The sequence below is a fragment of the Peromyscus maniculatus genome, chromosome 4 (genome assembly GCF_049852395.1).
Source record: "Peromyscus maniculatus bairdii isolate BWxNUB_F1_BW_parent chromosome 4, HU_Pman_BW_mat_3.1, whole genome shotgun sequence".
NCBI lineage: Eukaryota > Metazoa > Chordata > Mammalia > Rodentia > Cricetidae > Peromyscus > Peromyscus maniculatus.
This window is the reverse complement of record NC_134855.1, coordinates 62,487,666-62,508,595: the sequence shown is the minus strand read 5'-3', so window position 1 is coordinate 62,508,595 and position 20,930 is coordinate 62,487,666. Positions and strand designations below refer to the sequence as shown.

At 46.8% G+C, this 20,930-nt stretch overlaps 1 long non-coding RNA gene across 5 annotated transcripts in view; it reads right to left on the bottom strand.

The window, feature by feature from the left end:
• LOC143272918 (uncharacterized) overlaps positions 1-17,892 on the bottom strand; it is a 35,969-nt gene extending 18,077 nt beyond the window's left edge. For 2 of the 5 annotated variants that reach the window (XR_013050571.1, XR_013050572.1), the window contains exons 1-2: positions 17,755-17,890; positions 8,780-8,962 (exon numbers count right to left, since the gene is read on the bottom strand). This is a non-coding gene — a long non-coding RNA (uncharacterized LOC143272918). Of the gene's footprint in view, positions 1-8,779; positions 8,963-17,754 lie in introns of all 5 variants that reach the window. The other 3 variants (XR_013050569.1, XR_013050570.1, XR_013050573.1) reach the window with 2 other exon arrangements.
• Positions 17,893-20,930: the final 3,038 nt, after the last annotated feature.

Below are 20,930 nucleotides of genomic sequence, written 5' to 3'. Positions count from 1 at the left end.
GGCAGGGTATAGATTTGTAGAAATGGATTAATTTAAGCTATAAGAACAGTTAACAAGAAGCCTGCCATGGCCATACAGTTTGTAAGCAATATAAGTCTCTGTGTTTACTTGGTTGGGTCTGAGCGGCTGTGGGACTGGCGGGTGACAAAGAGTTGTCCTGACTGTGGGCCAGGCAGGAAAACTCTAGCTACATCCTTGCTTGGATTTCTCGAGGAGAATATGCATGGTCTGCCCTTGAGAGGCCCTGATCTCTGCCTTTCCCTTCATTCTCCAGGAATCTTCTAAATTCTGCATCTCTCAGAGGAAGTCTTGGTGACTCTGGGGAACACAGCGATTTCTGGGGTATCAGCTCCTTTGAACCTCCTGGGTCCTTCCCTCTCATTCTGCACTGGCAAGGTTTACAAAAACCTGGGGGTGGGGAGTAAAATGAAAACAAAAAAAAGGAGGAAGAGATATTTGAGCACTGGCTATGTTCGCGGCCCATGGTCCAAGTGTCGCTTGTACAAATAAATATTCTTTAAATGCTCTAGGACAGGGACAGAGGGTGGGAGTCAGTGGTGGGACCTTTTGAGTAGCATGACCAAGCGCTGGACTCAGTCCCCAGCACCAATTAATAATTAAATACCACATCAACTGCAGTTACCTGCTCTGGGCCTACTCAAGACCATCACTATCAACAATCAGTCAAGGAAAGGAGAAGGACTGATGGGGCACTACCCTTCAATTCTAACTATTGGGTATCAATAGATTCTGGGAGGGAGGGGAGTCACTTTCTTTAGTTGAGTACCCTCCGCTGAAATCAACAAGCTTAAGTGGATAGCTCCAAACCTATGGTCATGCAGATGACCCTAATTAATCTTGGTGAGTCACAAAACAAAATGAATAGATATGAATGTGAGGGAGATTTGTGGAGAGTGTGGACTGGGGTGGCAGGGAGGTGAGGGTGAGCATGGTCAGCAAATTGTGACTTTGTGAAATTGCAAATGGCAATAATAATAATTTAAATTAATAAAGTACACTCCAAGACACCTTAAAAATGAGTCGTCTCCATTTTCATGGAGGCTAGAGAGATGGCTCAGTAGTTAAGAACACTGGCAGTTCTTACAGAGAACTGGATTCAATTCCCCAGATCTACATGACAGCTAGCAACTTTAACTCCAGTTCTAGGGTCTTCAATGCCCTCCCTGGGTTCCTCAAGCACCAGGCACTACAACAAAACACCCATACACATAAAAATAGAGGTTTTTTTTGTTTTGTTTTGTTTTTTTTTAATTAAAGTGAGTGTCCTCCATTTTCCATACAAAGAAACAGGTTTCCACATTTAAAAAATAAAAATAAAAATAAAAAATGCTGTACTATGGTCATTCATCAGCTAGGGCCAGCGTCTCCTTGTCTGTGATCTCCATGGAGACCCTCTGATCACCACTCTCTAGTAGTATTTGATAGTGTTACAAAACCTCTGGCAGACACCCCTACCCCCACCCCCACCCCCACCCCCACCCCCAAGCACTTTGCTTTTGAGGGGTGTGATCTGTGTCCTTGAAGAAGTGCAGAGCTGAGCCCTGAACACTGCCTTGCCTCTTCCATCACATGGAGAGAGAACGGCAGGAGAGGAGCTTCCGTAAGGCACACGGGAGCCATGCACACAGGCTGGCAGCCTCGTTGGCACGGCTGAGCTGGCATTGGGATGCTCATGCAGGGCAGCTGAATAATAAGTGCTGAGGTCTGGGCTTTAACCACTATCATTTTAAAGATGATTATGTGCAGTTATTTCAGCTAATTAAACCTTGAGCATCAGCCAGCCTGGCTTCCAGCTCAGAGACGATGCAAGCAGGTGGTACAGCTTCTGCCTCAGCCTCTCTCTGCCTATCTGGGGAAGCAGAACTGGGGGCTAATTGGGGTGCTCTTCATGCTAAGAAGGTGGGGAGCAGAGAGTACAGCAGGGATGCTCAACCTCTCATCAGGAAAGTAAGAGGTCCACCTCCTACCACAGGAAAACCCTGCTCTTCGTCACCTCTCAGGAAAGGGCAGCTATGGCCTATTCAGTTTATCAGGGAAGAGCCAGGACGGGGGCAAAACCTGGGACTGTCACCCAAGCATTGAGTTGTGGGTACCAGTTTTGTAAAGGCTGGAAACTGTGATGAAGATTGCCTTGTCTCCTCATCTTTGATGCTGTCTAAAACTCAACTTTAGTGAGGCATCAATACAACTCATTCCTATTTCTATCCAACATGGTCGACACAGACACATAGAGACATTTTGATTTTAATCAATTCAAGGTTGAGAATGTCGCACAGTGAGTGGTACATCACATGCTTTCGTATGCTCCAGGTCTTGAGATTAAACTCCCAACTCCAAAAACAAAGTTAAATTTTAATCAATTCAAGTTAAATCAGGGTTGCTGGGAAGAAGTCTCTGTAAATTCCTTGCCACATAAGCATGAAGCTCTGGATCACCAACACTCCCATGAAAAGCCAAGTGTGGTGGTGTACACTTGTAACCTCAGGGCTGGGGAGGCAGAGAGCGATGTGTCTAGCCAGCTGGTGAGCTCCAGTTTCAATGAGTGACCTTGACTCAAAAAATAAGGTGGAGGTATGAAGAGAGATGCCTCATAACATTAACCTCTGACCTCTGCTTGCATGTGCACACACATAGAAACCTTTATAGACTCATATACCACACACACACACACACACACACACACACACACACACACACACTACAAATAATACTGGGTTCAATATCCATCACCCATATGGCAGCTAACGACTATCTTTAACTTCAGTTCCAAGAGATCTAGTGCCCTCTTCTGGCCTTCGTGGACACCAAGCATACATGTGATACATAGATATGCATGCATGCAAAACACCTATACACAAAAAATAAAAATAGATAAATCTCCAAAAATAATTTAAAAATAAAACTCGGTGTTTCAGGCATACTAGTGACATTTCAAGCGCTCAGTGGGGCTGTGCTATGGTTTGTATGTGGAATGTTCTCCCAAAGGCTCCCATGTTTGAACACTTGGTACTGGTACCTCACTGGCTGCCCTGTTTAGGAAAGTTATGGAACCTCTGGGTCATGGAGCCTATCTGGCAGACATAGACCACTGGGGGCCGACTGTAAGTGATGTGATCACAACCTTTTTCTCATGCTAGTCTTGCCTCCTGATTAAAGATGTGAAAGTAACAACCACACATTCCTACCGCCATGAACAGCATCATGTCTTCCCTATTGTGACACAAACAGTGAATCAAAATAGACATTCCCCTCCCTTAAGTAGTTTTTGTCAGGTATTTTGTTGTACAAAGACTTACAGATAAAGTTCTGGGGCAAGAAGGTGGATCAGTGTGTAAAGCGCTTGCTGTGCAAGCGTGGAGATCTGAGTCTGGAGCCCAGGACGCACATAAAATCTGCCCAGTTTGTGCACATCTGTAATCCCAGAGCTCCTTCAGCAAGATAAGTGGCAGAGACAGGAGACTCTCTGGAGGCTCCTGGGCCAGTTAGTGTGCCATATGCAGCAGCAAATAGCAAAGAGACCCTGCTTCAAAGAAGGTAGAAGGTGTAGACTGATACCCAAGATTGTTCTCTGATCTCGACACCTTGTGGCAGGTATGAACACAGAGAGAGAGAGAGAGAGAGAGAGAGAGAGAGAGAGAGAGAGAGAGAGAGAGAGAGAGAGAGAGAGAGAGAGAGAGAGAGAGAGATGCTCTAAAAGGGAAACAATCCCAGTACTACAGAAATTGCTCCACGATAAGCATTTGTCATCTCATGACACCCAATGAAACAGGTGCACTTACTAGTTCACTTGGGCTTCTTTGTTTGTTTGTTTGTTTGTTTGATGTAATGAGTGTCTTTTCATACATATATGTATAAATGCATACATATATATGCATGGCACACATGTAGTATGTGTGCCTTGGAGGTCAGAAGGGGGCATCAGACCCCTTGGAACTGGAGCTGCAGATGGCTGTGAGCCTCCACATAGGTGCTGGGAACCAAGCTCAGGTCCTTTGCTACAGCAGCCCTTAACACGAAGCCCTCTCTCCAGCTCCACTATTCCCGTTTTTGTGATGACAAAGGTGAAGCACCCTCTTCACTCACCTGAATATCAGTACATGTGATGAAATCAGAGGACCAAAGTCCCTCTGTCCCTAGGCCCCCTCCCTCCACCCCTCCATCACCTGTGCTCCTAGGCCCTCCTCCCTCCCTCCCTCCCTCCTTCACCTGTGCTCCCAGGCCCTTCTCCCTCCCTCCCTCCATCACCTGTTCCATCACTCATGTTCCCAGCCCCCACCTCTCTCTGTGTCTCTCTCTGTCTCTCTCTCTGTGTCTCTCTCTGTCTCTCTCTGTGTGTCTCTCTGTCTCTCTCTCATTCACCTGTGTTCCCAGGACCTTTTTCTCCCTCTATTATCTGTGTCCAAGGAGAGATAAAAGTTATTAATCATTATGGTTTATAGTTTACTGACTGTCCTGTCTCCATAAGCCTGCCAGGAGACTGTCATAATCCTGTTTTATGGATGAGGAAAATGACACTCAGAGCGATTTTAAAAGCATCTGAAGTGAGTAAGCCATGACATTAAGGACAGTGAGCACTGCTCAGTTAAACAACAGGATGATGCAGTCTATGTGTTTGATAGTGATATAAAATTAATAGCAAATCTTTTTCCCACACAGAAAAACCTCTCTCTCTCTCTCTCTCTCTCTCTCTCTCTCTCTCTCTCTCTCTCTCTCTCTCTCTCTCACACACACACACACACACACACACACACACACACACACACACACACACAATTTCATTCACTCTGAACCTATGAAAGGTAAAGTGAAACCATTCATCAGATGTCATGTACCTACCAGTGTGGTGTAAATCTTGGTCTTGGATCCACCCTCTTTGAGGAAGCCTAAGGCAGTTAGAGAGAATGAGGCAGATGGAAGAGCATCAAGGTGCCAAAGGCATCACTCAGTCTTCTTGGACCTTCCACAGAATTCCCACAGAATTTTGAGGGAGGACAAACCGTCGTGCCTTTAAACCATTCTGTTGGAAACCAGCTAGTTTTTCATCAACAGTTAGCAGAAACGCTGCTTGGAGGAAGAGGAGCTATGAGGGGGATGATGGTTTAAGATAGACTGCGTGTGTGCCTGTGTGCATGTGTGCATGTGTGTGTGCATCTGTGTGTGTGTCTGCCGGTATGTGTCTCTGTGTGTTTACGTGTATGAGTCGCACCCACTGAGGCCAGAAGGGAGTGTTGGCCCTCTTGGAGCTGGAGTTACAGACATCTGTGAGCTAGCTTCCCAAAGTGGGTACTTACATCTGAATTCTGTTCCTAGGATGGAACAGAAAGCATTCTTGACTACTGAGCCATCGGTCTCTCTCCAGCCACAGGTTTTAAGAACACAGGCTATGTTTTCACTGGGCTAGGGGTGCGACAGGAACCAGCAAGAGAATGTCTCAACTCTTGGCTGGAACAACCAGAACTATGCGCGGGCTGTGGCTAGCCTCTCCAGTCAAACTCCAGCCCATCACATGCTCCTTCTCATTGCTCCGTCCACAGTGCTGATTCCTCTTCCTGTCCCATTGTCCATTCACAGATCCTCCCAGGTCACAGTTCAGAGACACATTATGACGGTTTGAATATGCAGTGTGGCCCACGGGCTCATGTGTTATATTTTTGGTCTTCAGCTGGTGACACTATTTTTGAGTGGTTGTGGACCCTTTAGGAAGCAGAGTCAACTACAGGAAGAAAGTTACTGTGAGTTAGTCCCAAAGAGTTCATCCCAGGACACATTTGTCCTCTCTCTCCCTCTCTCCCTCTCTCCCTCTCTCCCTCTCTCCCTCTCTCCCTCTCTCCCTCTCTCCCTCTCTCCCTCTCTCCCTCTCTCCCTCTCTCCCTCTCTCCCTCTCTCCCTCTCTCCCTCTCTCTCTCTCTCTCTCTCTCTCTCTCTCTCTCTCTCTCTCTCTCTCTCTCTCTCTCACACACACACACACACACACAAATATATCTACCATGACTAGAACACACACCCCTACTCCCATGACATTCTACCCACGGTACTAAGTGACCATGAACAATCCCCTCTGAATTTGTGAGAGAGGAAAAAAAAATCCTTCCTCCTTTGAATTGTTTATGTCTGGTATTTTAGTCACAATGATGCAAAAGTAATCAATAGAAAAATCAAAACCATCTAAGGAGGAAGTGGCCTGAAGTCCCACGGGGTGCTGCTCCTTCCTGTCTCCACTTTACCTCACACTGCCCCTCCTTCCTTTCTGCTTCAGTCCCGGGGGCCTCCTTTGCTCCTTTCACATCCTTCTTCCCCCACCACAGCTCTTTCGCCGCTGGCGTTCCCTCAACCAAAGATGCTGACCACCGCCACAGTCATCCACCTGCCCCACTTCATGCTGCTGCTCCTCCTCCCATCTGCTGGTCCTCAGAGAAGCCTCCCAAGATCCCCAAGCCGAGTCCACTTCCTCCCTCATTGCGTTTGTAGCATCATTCGCCTGTCTTGCCTCCCACGGGTCATCCTGAGAAGGCTGGGGCCCCTGGCACCACTAGACGACTGACTCCTTGAGGTCAAGGACCACACTATGGGAACCACTACATCCCCGGTGCCTAGTACATTATATGGCATGTGGTCAATGCTCAGTAAATACCCAATGAGTGAATGAATACTACCCCCTTAAAATACCTTTGATTGACAGTCCTTTCCCTCCACTGTGCAGGCTTCTTGTCTTCTATTATTCTCCATGACACTTGTCTTTTATTTTCTCACTGCATGTCTTTATTTTTAGTTACTTACTATGTTTTATGCATATGAGTGCTTTGCCCGCATGTATGTATGTGCATCATATGAGTGCCTGATGCCCTTGGAGGTCAGAAGAGAGTGTCAGATCCCCTGGAACTGGAGCTACAGATAGTTGCAAGCCACTATGCGGGTTCTGGGAACCAAACCCCAGTCCTCAACAAGAGCAGCAAGTGCTCTTAATTGCTGAGCACCTGTCCAGCCTCCCCTCATTGCATCTCTTTTTATATCATTTATTATTAATAGTGTGTGTGTTTGTGTGTGTGTGTGTGTGTGTGTGTGCACTTGCCGAAGTGTGCATGTGGAGGTCAGAGGACAGCTCTCAGGAGTCAGGAATCCCCTTCCTGCCAGTGGAAGCAGGGCCTATGTAGTTGTTTCTACCTCTCTGAATCCTCCAGACTAGCTGGCCAACACATCCAGGAGGTTCTCCTGTTTCCCCCATCTCACTTCAGGAGTGTTGCAAGGAGCTGTCCCTTCCTCCCTCTGTGTAGCCGAACAGCTACACTTTGCACAAACCACCCCTCAAGTCTCAGTACCTTCTGCCAGCACAGACCGATGTGAGTCAAGCAACACAACCCTCCATGCGGTTCCAACTGAGACACGGAGAAATGGAAGAGCCCTGAGTGCCTCTTCCTACAGGACACACACGCCATAGCGGCTCACAATTCACTGTCCCAACCAGTGCATCGGTGAACATTGGATGAATATGTCTTCTCTTTGTCCCAAGCAACCATTCTGGACCTGTTAAGATCAAGAAAGGGTGAGGCTTGGGCATTTTATTCCTCAAGTACCAAGGTAAGAACAGAGGAAAAGCAAAGGCCAAGATCCGAACTGGTAGTTGAGGAGTCAGGAAGAACATGACATTCTACCCACGGTACTAAGTGACCATGAACAATCCCCTCTGAATTTGTCAGTAAAGTGTTCCCACACAAGCCTGAGGATCTGAGTTCAGATCCCCAGTGCCCAGTCACGGCAGTGTGCACCTGCAACCCCAGCAGGTAGGAGAGTGGGGGCAGAGACAGGAGGATGGCAGGGAATGGCAGGCCTGGTGGAAGCAGTGAGCTCCAGGTTCAGTAAGAGACCCTGTTTGGGAATAATGCGGTAGAGAAGCAACTGAAAAAGACGCCTGATATCTAGCCTCCACATGCACCAGCACATACAGGCATTCACACCAGTATACACACACACTTACACACACATACATATTTGTTCACAAACATATACACAAAGAAACAAATACATAAAAGAAACACATTATTTTTAAAGCAGACTCTAAACCCATGTTTTCGTTGTGATGAGTATTGCTCGGAAGAAGCGGCCAGCACTAAGCTCCCTTGCCTGAGACTCACACCTCCTATCATCTAGATTTGGGACTGTTAATGACAGGATGTGACCTGAATTAAGTGAACAATGCAATAAGAATAACAACCTCTGACTTCTCAAAACGCTGGAGTTGACAAATCACAGTCCCAGCCACAATCTCATCTGACCTCACAATAACCCTGTTGACTTAGACGTGTTGTCTCCGAATGGGACAGAAACCTCGAGAAGGATGATGTAATTGACTAACGTCACACAAAACCTGTGCAAGCTGGGCACGTCTCTGTGGCGGTTGTTTGTTTATCTGTTTAATTTTTATTACGTGCGTGTAAGCATTTGCACTCCGGTATGTGACTATAAGGGGTTCGCCATGCCAAAACACACGTGTGGAAGTCAGAAGACAACGGCAGATGTTAGTCCTTAACCCTTCCACATTGTTTGAGGAAGGGTCTCTTGCCATTTACCACTGCCTTCCTTAGACGAGCCGGCCCACGGACTTCAGAGATTTTCCTGTCTCCACCACTTATCACCCCACATGAGCACCGGGGTTACAGACAGGCTCTACTGTGCCTGGCTTTTATGTGGGTTCTCCTGCAGGAGGCCCTCAGTGCCAGATTTCTCATCCACCTCAGGGCTCTATCTTCTGCAGGTAGCTTACCTTTCATGCAAATTCTGATGAAAATTGACGGCGCGGAATGAGCATGTGCAGGCCGTGGCTTCCGGAGCTTGGGTGCTCTGAGCATCAAAGAGGAGTTTAAGAGTGCAGATATTCCAATCAGACAGCTCGGCCACCTGCTTGCCGGGTGGCAGCTGGCAAGTTGATTCACTGGACTCCCTTTCCCTTTGGGAGACATAGAGACACACTGCCTAGCCCTTAAAGTTACAGTTGGCCTTTAAATGGATAAGAAATACAAAACACCTATCACCGTGCCTGGCTCAACATCCGAGCTTAATAAACATTGAGTGACTGTTGCCAAGATCCTTCTTGGAGACAGAGAGGCCACTGTCCCTTCCTTCCTCCCCGGGGTGTGATCTGCCTCACAGGGTTACACTCTGGCCTTAGTCAGGGAACAGCCTAACCATTTCACCACTTCACTGCCTGTGAGAAGGGAACGTCCCTTCCTTTGTCTGAGAATCAGCACTGGCCACACTGCCCATCCCCCAGGCCTCCCTCTCAGCTCCCTGGCCACAGGGGGCCCTATCATGCCACACCTGAGCTACTTGGAAGAAGTGTTTCTTTTAGGATAGTTTTCTGGGGGGAATAGGAGGGCGGGAGAGAGGAGATAGAAGAGATATCCAACTCTTAGGAGTAGATGAGGCACGGGAGGGTGGAAAGACTCCCCCGGGTGAAGCTAGCAGCTCCCTGCACTCTGCACCCTGAGATCACCCTTCTGACAGAGGGAAAACTGGAAAGAAGAGAGGTGGGGGAAGGGAACGGGCAGGCCCTGTCTGCTCCACTAGCCCCGGGCCTGGCCTGCCGGTGAGTTGTAGCCTCCAAAGAGGCTGTGCCAGTGGACGAGCCAATGTTTACTTTCTGTCAGTTCTCCAGCCAGTAAACACAGGAACCAGGAAGTTAGGAAATGGCCTTTTCCAAATAGCTTTAAAAGTGATCCAACATGAGGGACGTGTTGGGGGAGGATATCAAGAATTTATAAATCACAATGAAAGGGAAAATCAGCAAAGAATACGAATCTCCAGTGATGTATCAGGGGGCTGGAGAGATGGCACTTGCTGCTCTCACCAGGTGGGATCTCACACACTTCTAATCTCAGCACTCCATGAGGAGATAGAGGCAGGGAATCTCTGTGAATTCAAGGCCTGCCTGCTCTACATAGTGAGTACTAGGACTGCCAAGACTACGTAGTAGACTATGAGGTTTAAATAAACTATGAGGTTTATATATTTTAATACTTGGTCCCAAGTTGGTAGAACTGGTTGGGAAGGATTAGGAGGCCTGGCCTTCTTGGAGGAGATGGGGGGAGGAGGCTTTGAAGTTTCAAAGGCCCAGGTTAGCTCTCTACTTCATGCTTATGAATCTAGATGTAAACTCCAAGCTACTGCTCCCTTACCTATACCTACCTGCCTGCTGCCATGCTTCCTGCCATAATGGTCATGCATTCTAACCCTCTGCAACCTTAAGCCTCCAAATTAAAAACTTTATTTTATAAGTCATCTTCACTGTGGTGTTTTGTCATAGCATTAGAAAAGTAACTAAAACAGAGAGAGAACCTATCTATCTCAAACACACACACACACACACACACACACACACACACACAGAGTACTTGCTGCTCTTGCAGAGGACCTGGGTTCAAGTCCCAGCACCCACAAGGCAGCTCAGCTCACAAACATTTCTAATTCCCGAGGGAATCCACTGCCCTTTTCTAGCCTGAGGGGGTACTGCATGAACATGATACACAGACCTACATGCAGGCAAAACAACCATAAATGTAAAATAAAAATACATCTTTTCATAATTTTTTAAAGAAGGCATACAAAAGGCCCGCAGGAAAATTCGAAGGTGGTCTGCATGCTTAGCCTCTGGTGGGACACCTGAAACCATAGATATGCCAGATGTGGGGAACCTGAGCACCATACTGCTGGGATTAAAAGTATACACCAACAGAAACGCATTCTTCTTAACAGCCCCAAAAAGTGTGAGCAGGCCAAACTCCCACTAAACAGATTCCAGTGCAGTCACACCACGGACTGCTCTTGGCAATAAAAAGGAGTGAAGCCACCAGGTGTGGCAGCACACGCTGTCCAGGAGTTGGAAGCAAGAGTACTGAACGCTTAAGGCCTGCCTGGGACACTGAGCAAGATCACCTCAAAATAACGTATTTTAATGGTCGGCGGTGTAGCTTAGGGTCCTCGGTGCCAATCACGAGCAAGTCCTTCAGTATCCTTTCACCTCCACCCTGGAGAAAGCAGTGAAACACTAACACATACGGTACTGTGAGTAAAGCGGGTAAAGTGTAGACTCAGGCTGGGAGGCGGCTCCGTAGATAAAGGCACCTGCTGCCAAGCCTGGCTACCTGAGTTCACCCTCTTGGTGGAAGGAAAGAACAAACTCCTGACAGTTATCGCCTGACCTCCACGTGCGCACTGTGCCGAGTAAACACACATAAACACATACACACTAAGTAAGTAAATGTGACTTTTAAATTTTTATGTAGTTAAAAATTGAAAAACGTATGACCGTTGCACTAAGCAAAACAAGCGAGTCACTGAGAACTAGTATCACTAGACTCTGTGCATATGAAACGTCTGGGGTCGACAGGTCTGTCGTGTTAGGGCTGATGGCAAGATGGCAGCAGGGAGATTATGGCTAAGAGGTATAAACTCCCATTATGAGATGATAAAGATGTGCTAAAATTGCTTTACGGTGGCAGCTGAACCACTTTGTGAATAGACCAAATGTCACCAAATGACACACTTTCAATGGGTGCTTTTAGGTGCTACATTATTTCTGTCTTAACAATGCTATTTTTTAAAAAGGGAAAAATAAATCAAACCCTTCTTCCCACACCTGTTTGAAGGAAGAGCAGCTTGCAAGTCATTCCCTCCCCACCCATGGGGATCATGGGAAGGAAAGCCTCAAAGCAATGCCCTATGGAAGGAGGCCTGCCACACTGTTCTGCAACCTCCAGTGTCCAGAGGCTCTCCAGGGCTGCAGCTGCTCCCTGGCCATCACCAGCACACCCAGACTCCCCGAGGCTGGAGGTGTGTCTCAAGGTGAGAGACCCAACTGCATAAGCCCAAGGCATGGCTGTGAGTCCAGGCAGGCTGCAAGGTCACGCGTTCAGAACCATGGGCCCCTGCTCAAATGACAGACAGGGAAAACAGCGTGCACTTTGGTAATAGCCAGACCCAAACTGGTACATGTCTTTTTTTCTACCAGTTGTCTGACCTCAGGCTTGTCTTCATCTGTAGGGGGAGAAAATGGGCTGGGGAAATGGTTCTCCAGGTAAAGTGCTTGCCACGTAAGCAAGCGTGAGGGCCTGACTTCAGTTCCTCAGAACCCGCGTGAAAACAGCAGGTGTGTGTGGTGGCGCACACTTGTGATTCCAGCACTGGGGAGAAGATGGTGGATCCCTGGGGCTCGGGTTCCAGCCAATGTAGCTGAACAGGAAGTTTCAGGTGAAAATCAGAGACCTTGTCTTAAAAAACAGGGTCAACACGTTAAGGGACAACACCAGAGACTGATCTCTGGCCTCCACACACACAATACACATACACACAGCATTTCAAAACTCAGTAATAAATGCCAACCACTCTGGTTTCATTCTGCTTGGTCAACATGTCATTAAAGGCTGCACAGGTGCTAAGCAAATCAGTGATTTTGTCTGAGCATCTTCACTACAGACACTAGACACACCCAAGACTATTTATTGTTTTTAAGACTAAGACAACTGAAGCTCAGGGAAGTCAGACAACATCCATTGTCACACAGCGATCAAAAAGCCACTAGACCAATCATCATGTAAGTGCCGTATTATACCATATCTAAATAGTGAAGATAGCATCTCACAACACAGGAAAACAGGTGGACACAAAATTGCGCACTCAGAAAAGAGTTCTGAAAGCCAAGGCACCACGGCCTTCTCCCTGAGTGATATTCCTGTCTAGATGCTACAGAAAGGACATCTGGTGGACAGAGAGAAGGTTGTCTCTGTCAACCAGCCTTCCCAGCACTGTGTACCCAGCTCTGCTCCCCCAGCATCCTGCGTGCCCTCCCTTCAGGAGCTCTGCTAAGAAGGCAAAGACTTGTGATGCCTGCTGCTTCCAGGGCCATGAGATCAGAGGTAGTCTAGTTATTCTCTCTTGCTATGACAAAACACTAACCAAAGCCAGCTTGGAGAGGAAAGAGTTTATTTGGTTTACACGTCCCAGTCATAACTCAAGGTAGAAACTTTAGCAGAGACTCTGGGGGAATGCTGCTTCCTGTATTGTCCCCCATGGCTTGCTCTGCCTATTCTGCATACAACTCAGGACCACCTGCCCGGGGGTGGCACCATGCACAGCAGGCTGGGCCCTTCCACGTCAATCATTAGTCAAGAAAATACCCCCATAGACATGTCCATGGGCCAATCTGATGCAGGTAATTCCTCAACTGAAGTTCTCTCTTCCCAAGAAACTCTGGTTTGTATCAAGTTGACGAAAACCAACACAAGAAGGTTGACACCAGGCTTAAAAGTGATAAGAAACTCTTAGAAATGGTCAGAAGGTGAGACAAACAGAAAGAAGATTCGGGAAAGCTACTTTGTTGGTTTGGTTTGGGGGGTTTCCATTTTCTACCCGATAAGAAGACTATGGCCCTTCTAGAAGCCGTCCTTTTTCTATCTTATTATACACACATCATATGCTACCCAAACTTTTAGCCACTTAAGACAGCCATCATATTATGTACCTGTATGCTGTGGGTCAGAGGTTTGGGCAAAACACAAATGGCATGGCCAGAGGGATGACATGTGTCTGCTCCATCATGTCAGAGACCAAGAGAATGGTTTGAGAGGGGCTGGGGTCATTTGGAGCTCCTCCATGAATATTCTAGGAGTTCCAAATACTGATACCTACAAAGCTTCTATGTCTGACCGACATGTCCACACAGTTGATTTCACAGTATGGTGGTAAGATACTGAGACTTCTGAGATGGCAGCTGTCTTACTCTGTTGTCAGCATGACTGAATATCATAGAGTAGGTAACTTATATTAGAAGAAGAGGCTTATTTAGTACTGCCACCCATGTGGCTTGGGTCCTGGAACCCTGACTAGGGGTGTTGAGGAAACAAAGGACAAAGAGATACACAAACAAAAAGCTGGGGTCAGGAAGGCTGTGTGCATTCTGATGGAATGGTAGGGGTCTCTACAGGTAAGCAGTCTCAGGCTGTAAACACCCTGGAGGAAGAGGAAGCTGAAGCTGGTCGTTTTTGTACACACTGGTCCCTTGCTTGCACTCAGACCCCTAGGAAAGCTTTTGCCATCCCTCTTAGCCTGGCCCATATGGGGAAGAGCTTTGCCAATCTCCCATGGGTTCAAGGCTTCGGTCTTTGTCATGACTGTGCCCATGTCAACAATACATACTCACTCAGGACTTCAGTTACTCAGGGCTTCTTCTGCTCCCTACAACTTAGCTCCTAGTTCAGGGGCCTGGGAAATGCCAGGGTGGGGCACCAGCTTCTGGTGAGGGCCTTATTCATGCATCTTTACATGATGCAGAGCATTGTGAGGAGAGACAAAGGAAGCATGATGACTTGGGTCTCCCTCTCCCTTCAAATGTGTTAATATCTTCAGGTGCCCCTTCATGGCATCATCTAGTTCTACTCGCCTCTCAAAGGCCCCGCATCCAAACAGCATCAGCATATGCATTTGTGATGAAGCTCTTAACACTGTCCTAAGCCATCTCGCAGGGGTGGCTACACTACTGTGTCTGTATAGGAAGAATCAGTCAGGCTCTGAACTAAAATACATGCGGCGTCCACTGCCCTTTCTACTTCAAATACGAGTGCTTTAGAAAGGGCTGGGACATAACTCGATGACAGAGCACTGGCCTATCAAGTTCAAGGCCCTGGGTTCACACTTCAACAGAGAAAATAAAAGTGTGGGGGCGGGGATAAGAGATGATACTGGGAGGAAGGGTGTGATCCAAGTATACTATATTATTATGTATAAAACTGTGAAAGAATAAATAAGCAACCAAATAAAATGGAGGCTAAATATGATTAAAGCACATTATACAAAATTCTCAAAGAACTAATATATATATATATGTATATGTATAATATATATATGTATATATGTATATATATATATATATATATTCTACTTTTAAAAAATCACCAATACATGTCTCTGTCCATCCTAGCCCCCAGCCAGCCTCACATATCTTAGGAAAGCAGATTCCCAAGCCTCCCCACTCTGGCTGGGATATAGAATTTGGGGTGCCTCTACCCAGAGTAGAAATGTCTTCCCTCACCACCACTTCTTCTGGGTTTCAGAATCTGAATGTACCTGAAGTCTCAGGCCTTTAGTTGTGTTAGCCTGACCCTCATTTGATGGAGAAAGAAAACAGGAAGCAGTGAGGCAGAGGGGATTGAATGAAGCCAAGGGCAGCGGTGTGGGTCCTTGGACCTTCTGAGACATGGGGAGCTCACAAAAGGCAGAAGGCTGGTCCCTGGTTTTTCTCTTCCTCTCTACGCCCACAAAACTGCTCAGCATGGGCGTTGTGTAGTCACGTCTGTTAAGTGGGAGTTTCTGGAAAGTTTCTGATAAGCTTCCAGGGCCCACCCAGCTGGGCAAGGATCCCATACAGCCCGGGCAGAGGGCCAAAACTGACCCTTCCTTGGGGCGTGGCTCCAGTGACCAGGCTTGCAAGATCATAGGCCTTCCAGAATGACCAGAGCATGGGGGACAGGAAGCTGAGGTTGTTTGCTTTCCAATGAGGTTTTTCCAGGACAAAACCAGCAGCAGGCACCTCTAAGTGTGCAAGCCAATCCAGAGAGCCAAGGCAGCCCCTCATCTGACTCCGCCCCGTCGCTATGCCTAGGCCCACTTCCCCCTCCCCCACAGAACCCTGCTAGAGACTCAGTTAGGTTCTCCAAAATGCACAGGTTGCAGCCCCTAGTCCTTGAACATGGGACTAGATGTGGAGACAACACTTGAAGGCCATGACTCCATGAAATGAGGCTACTAGAATGGGGCCCTCCTCCAGTCTAACTGGTGTCAGTTTCAACAAGGAAATCTGGACACACAAAGAGACGCTGAGAGTGTGCACACATACATACACACAAACACACACACACACACACACACACACACACACACACACACACACACGGAAGAGACCTCATCATGAGGCATAGTGAGAAATCAGACTTTTGGAAAGCCCAGGGGAGAGGCCTCAGGAGAAGTTCAACCTAGTGACTGACACCTTGTTCTTGGACTCCAAACCTCCAGAGTCACTAGGAAAGTAGTTTCTATTAGGTCTGGAGCATTTTGTTATAGTATCCCTAACAACCTAATGCAATCCCTACCTTCTGAGAATTACACATCTTTACACCCAACCTCTGTATCAGCTGAATCCCCTCAGGAGGCTGCTCCCTCCCTCCTCCTCTGACCGAATGACTAACTCTACACTCCAGGCCTTCCTCGCTAACTGCTCAGTGGCAAACCCTTTAGACTCCCATAAGTGAGACAGTTGCTCTGCTTAGCCTTACCCGGTACAGCCATCCCCTCAACCCCTTCTCCATGGGGACGTATTCCAAGGCCCCTAATGGACGCCTGAAACTACAAGTACTACTGAACTCTGTATTTTTCATATATGTACAATAAGATTCACAGGTCAATTGTAGTAAGAGATGCATAGCAAGAAGTAATAATGGAATGATGATAGCATCCAGTGATAAAAGTTATATTTTATCACTGGATGATAAATACTTAAAATACTTCATGCCACTTTACTCGCCCACTTTCTTATGATGTCAAAAGTTAAAGGGAGCATTTCTTAGCATATCTCTCTGGTATATCTAAACTGCCAGCATTCCTGGTCTTGCACTTTGAGCTAGTAAGTAAAATTAAAGATCACTTGAACACAATGAACAGATATGTGGTACATACAGTGTGGATATATTGAACAAGGAGATGATTTCCATCCCGGACAAGATGGAACAGAACTACACAAGATTTCACACTGCTGCTCAGACTGGTGTGCAATGTAAAGCTTATGAACCACTTATTTCTAGAATGTCCTATTTGCTGTTTTCAGATCACAATCAGCTGCAGACAAACAAATGTGTGGAAAGTGAAACCCTGGGCAAATAGACTACAATACAGATGTTGCCATTCTAAGCTCTATGACATCATATTTTAGCTTATCTCCTGTTGACACCCCCTTACTAGAAACTGACTTTTGAGACAGGGCTGTATTTGGCTTCTTGCCATCTCCTGAGGATGAATAATTGATGAACTAATAAAACAAATGTTGGGTTGGATTGAACTTGGGAGTCTGATGAGTATCTCAGCTTCTCCTGGCAGGGTTTCCTACATTAGACCCCATAGCATACTTTTTGGTGTATTCATCTTGTTCTATGACCATTCTAAGCAGGACTTAAACAGAGATGTGGGTTGTTTATGATGGCAGTGCAGGATGCTACGCATCAAACACAGCGGACTTAGGGGCGGCCCTTACCAGTGGTCCACCATCCCCTAAAGTCTGAGTCAACAGCTCCCTCTCACTCTGGGTAACACTCTCTCTAAACACTACCAATCTGTAGAGTCGTGCTTGTTTAGTGATGCGGCATGTCTGTAACATCAGCATGAAGCCGGGGCAGAAGAATCACTAGCTTGAGACCACCCTGGGCTCTACAGTGAGATGCCTCAGAAAAGGAAGGAAGTAGTTGAGGAAGGAAAGGAGAGAGGGAGGGAGAAGGGAAGGAAAAGTAGAAAAGAAGAGGAAGAGGAGAATGGGAAGAGAGGTGTGTGTGTGTGTGTGTGTGTGTGTGTGTGTGTGTGTGTGTGTGTGTGTGTTAGCTCCAGTTGACAGATGTCTATGTGCCCTCAGGCACTGGAGCCCTAGAGGAGAGTTGGGAAGAGGGCATGTTGAATCTTGAGATGGGGGGAAAATCCTACACTTACCTGTGTGTCCAGGAAAGGCTAGAATCCTCTGGGACCCTAGAAAGAAAGAGGAGCAGCAATAGTGGAGTCCAGAAAGGCCTAGTTAACAGCTTAGTGCTTCAGCTGATGAAATCAGCCTGGCGTTCAGATGGAAGAGTCTGGCATTGATGGCTTTTGGTCTTTGGTGAGTGCTCCTCCTCCTCCTCCTCTCCCTCCTCCTCCTCCTCCATGGGGTGCTTATTACTCCTCTCTTCCTCAGCTCACCCTAATGCTGAGCCCAAATGACAGAAGTCATTTTGTAGGAGGCCAGGATGGCTGGGGTTAACAAGAGAAAGGCCACTGTTTCCGGAAAACAAAGGTCTGGGTCAATAGATCTCCCAGGGCAGCTATTGATTAGGAGGGCAAAGGCTTGGGGCGAGGGAGGATGGGGGGAGGGCTCCAGTGCTTCTGTTAGACCTCAGGAACCCAGCTGCCCCGCAGGAAAGGTAGGCAATGACTGGAAAGGCCTTTTGTAAGCATGTCCTGGCGCTACCATCCTAAGAGCAGAGTCTTTCTCCTCACCCCTGGGACTCCTCAGGGTCAGACTCAGAATCATAGAGCTGGAAAAGACCCCAAGAATTCCCCCAGTTCAGTTCTTTATGAGGAGTCCACATTGAGAATTCAGCTGTGTGTGAGCTAAGAAGGGGGCTTAAAGGATTCACTCATCTCTTTCTGAAATGTAGCATTTCTTTTCGGCATAAACATAGCCAGCAAGACATAGGAAATGATGGCGTGACCAACCCTTTCTCCTGAAGAGTAACAAGCTGGCACACGGCACGACAGGCCTGTCCCCCAGCACTTGACCTGCTGAGATGGGAAGATGGGGAGTTTCAAGCCAACCTAGGCTGTTTAGTAAAACCCTGTTTCAAAAAACAAGTCTCCCACTCCTGTGGATATGGTGGCACGTACCTCAGAGGCAAGCAGATCTCTGTGAGTTTGGAGCCAGCCTGGTCTACATACAGCCAGAGCTGCACAGACAGGCCCTGTCTCAAAACAAACAAAAACCAAAAACCTAAAGGATGGAGCTTGTCAGGAGTGGGAGGGGATGAGAGAGGGCACGGGGGGGGGGGGTAAAATTTACCCAAATAAATCATGGGCATACATGAAATAGCAAAAACATTATAACTCTTTAAAAATTAATAAAAAGGAGGCTGGAGAAATGGCTCAGCAGTTAAGAACACTTGCTGCTCTTGCAAAGAGCCCAGGTTCGGTTCTTAGCACCCACACAGCAGTTCACAACTGTCCAGAATCCCAGTTCCACAGATGCCACCCACATCCTCTTCAGACCTCTGTGGGCACCAAGCACGCATGTGCTGCACAGGCACACACAGAGGCAAAACACTCAGACATATAAGATAAATAAATCTCAAATAAACAAACAAAAAGGATAAGTATTTGGTAGTTCATTACCGTCATTGTGCAAATCTCGAAACACTGTTATTGCCTCAAGGTTATAATTCTAGATCTTCGTTTTGTTTTGCTCAGTCGTATTATTGTGTGCATGTGTGTGCTTGCATGTGCATCGTGAGGGGTGCACGTGCCACTGCCCCCGTGAGGAGGTGAGACGACAACGTGTGGGGTTCTCTCTGTTCACCTTTATGTGGACTCGGGGCGTGAGACTCAGGTCCCCAGTCTTGCACTTCTGAGCCTTCTCACTGGCCCTAGATCGTATTGTTTGATGCATTCATAAATAAGTATCGTAAACATGTATTCATAAGTATTCATAAACATGTATCGTTACATGCACTGCTACATCCCAAATATACTTTTTAATATTTTGGAAGCTTTCAGGATAATTAATTTGTTGATGTTTTATTAGCATATAATTATAATATACAATAACGGGCTTCACTATGACATTTTCATACAGGTTATATAATGTATCTTGATCATATTCACACCCCCATTACTCTTTCTTGTCCTGCTCTCACGCCCACTGATCTCCTTCCTCTTGCTAGATAGCCCTCCTTCTTATGATATCTTATTTTACCAGCTTGTCAGAAGAGCCTATGACACACTCATACACACATGCAAAAAAAAAAAAAATGGCTAAAAACTTCTACAGCTTGAGAATAGGCGGTACTGCTGCTGGATGGGTGGAGTATACACAGATGGTGGACAGATTACTGCATAGGAGTACAAAAGAAAAAATAGCAAAATAATAGCAATCCTCCTCATTGCTTACACTGAGCTGATAACCTTCATAATAGCCCTAGGAGGAGAGAAACCCAATGTCCCCATTAAACAGGTCAGAAAGCCAAGGCACAAAGACTTGACCTGGGTTATCTGAAGCTGTGTCCACACTTGGAACGGTTCTTCGTTAGGTTTCTCTGAACCTGTCAGCTGAAGCATGTTTTGGTGCTAACCTCTGGGGTTACAGACCAAGGGTTGAAGTCCAGCCTAACCAGTACAGACTGTACAACTGACTTCACCACACACATCAGTTTTTAGCCCCAACCTGAAGGCAGAAATATTACATCCCTCCAGCGGTCAGATGCAACTGAATAAGGCATGGGAAAGAAGGAAACACTTAGCACATAAGCCTGGCACCTGGAAAGTGCTGGATAATTTTGTTTTTAATGAGGAAACTAAGCATAGACCCATTTAGAATGGCTGTAGGCGTCTACATGAAATAACCACCAGAAATAAGAAGATTAAAAGATTAAGACTGGAACCCAGGTCCAAACAATGGGCAAAATAGATGGATGCTGGGGGCGAACAGATGTCTGGTGGAATTTTGTTCCTTTGGAGAATGGTGTGGGTGGGGAGTCAGTGCAGACTGAAAGTAAATGCATGAAAATATTAGCCCTTCATAACTTCTTCCTAAAGAGTACAGTGTAGGGTTAGCAAGATGGCTCAGTGGGGAAAGGTGGCTGCTGCCAAGCTCAGTTGATGCAGTGCTTGACTAGTATGCATGGAAAGCTGGGTTGGATTCCCAGAACCACCCAAATAGGCTAGCAGGCATCTGTAATCCCAGCACGTGGGAAATGGAGGCTGATGGATCAAAAGTTCAAGTTCATCATCTGTTATATAACAAGTTTGAGACCAACCTAGAATACATGAGACCCTATTACACACACACACACACACACACACACACACACACACACACACACGAATGAACGGGACAGGAGAATATCTTCACAGTAGAAAATATT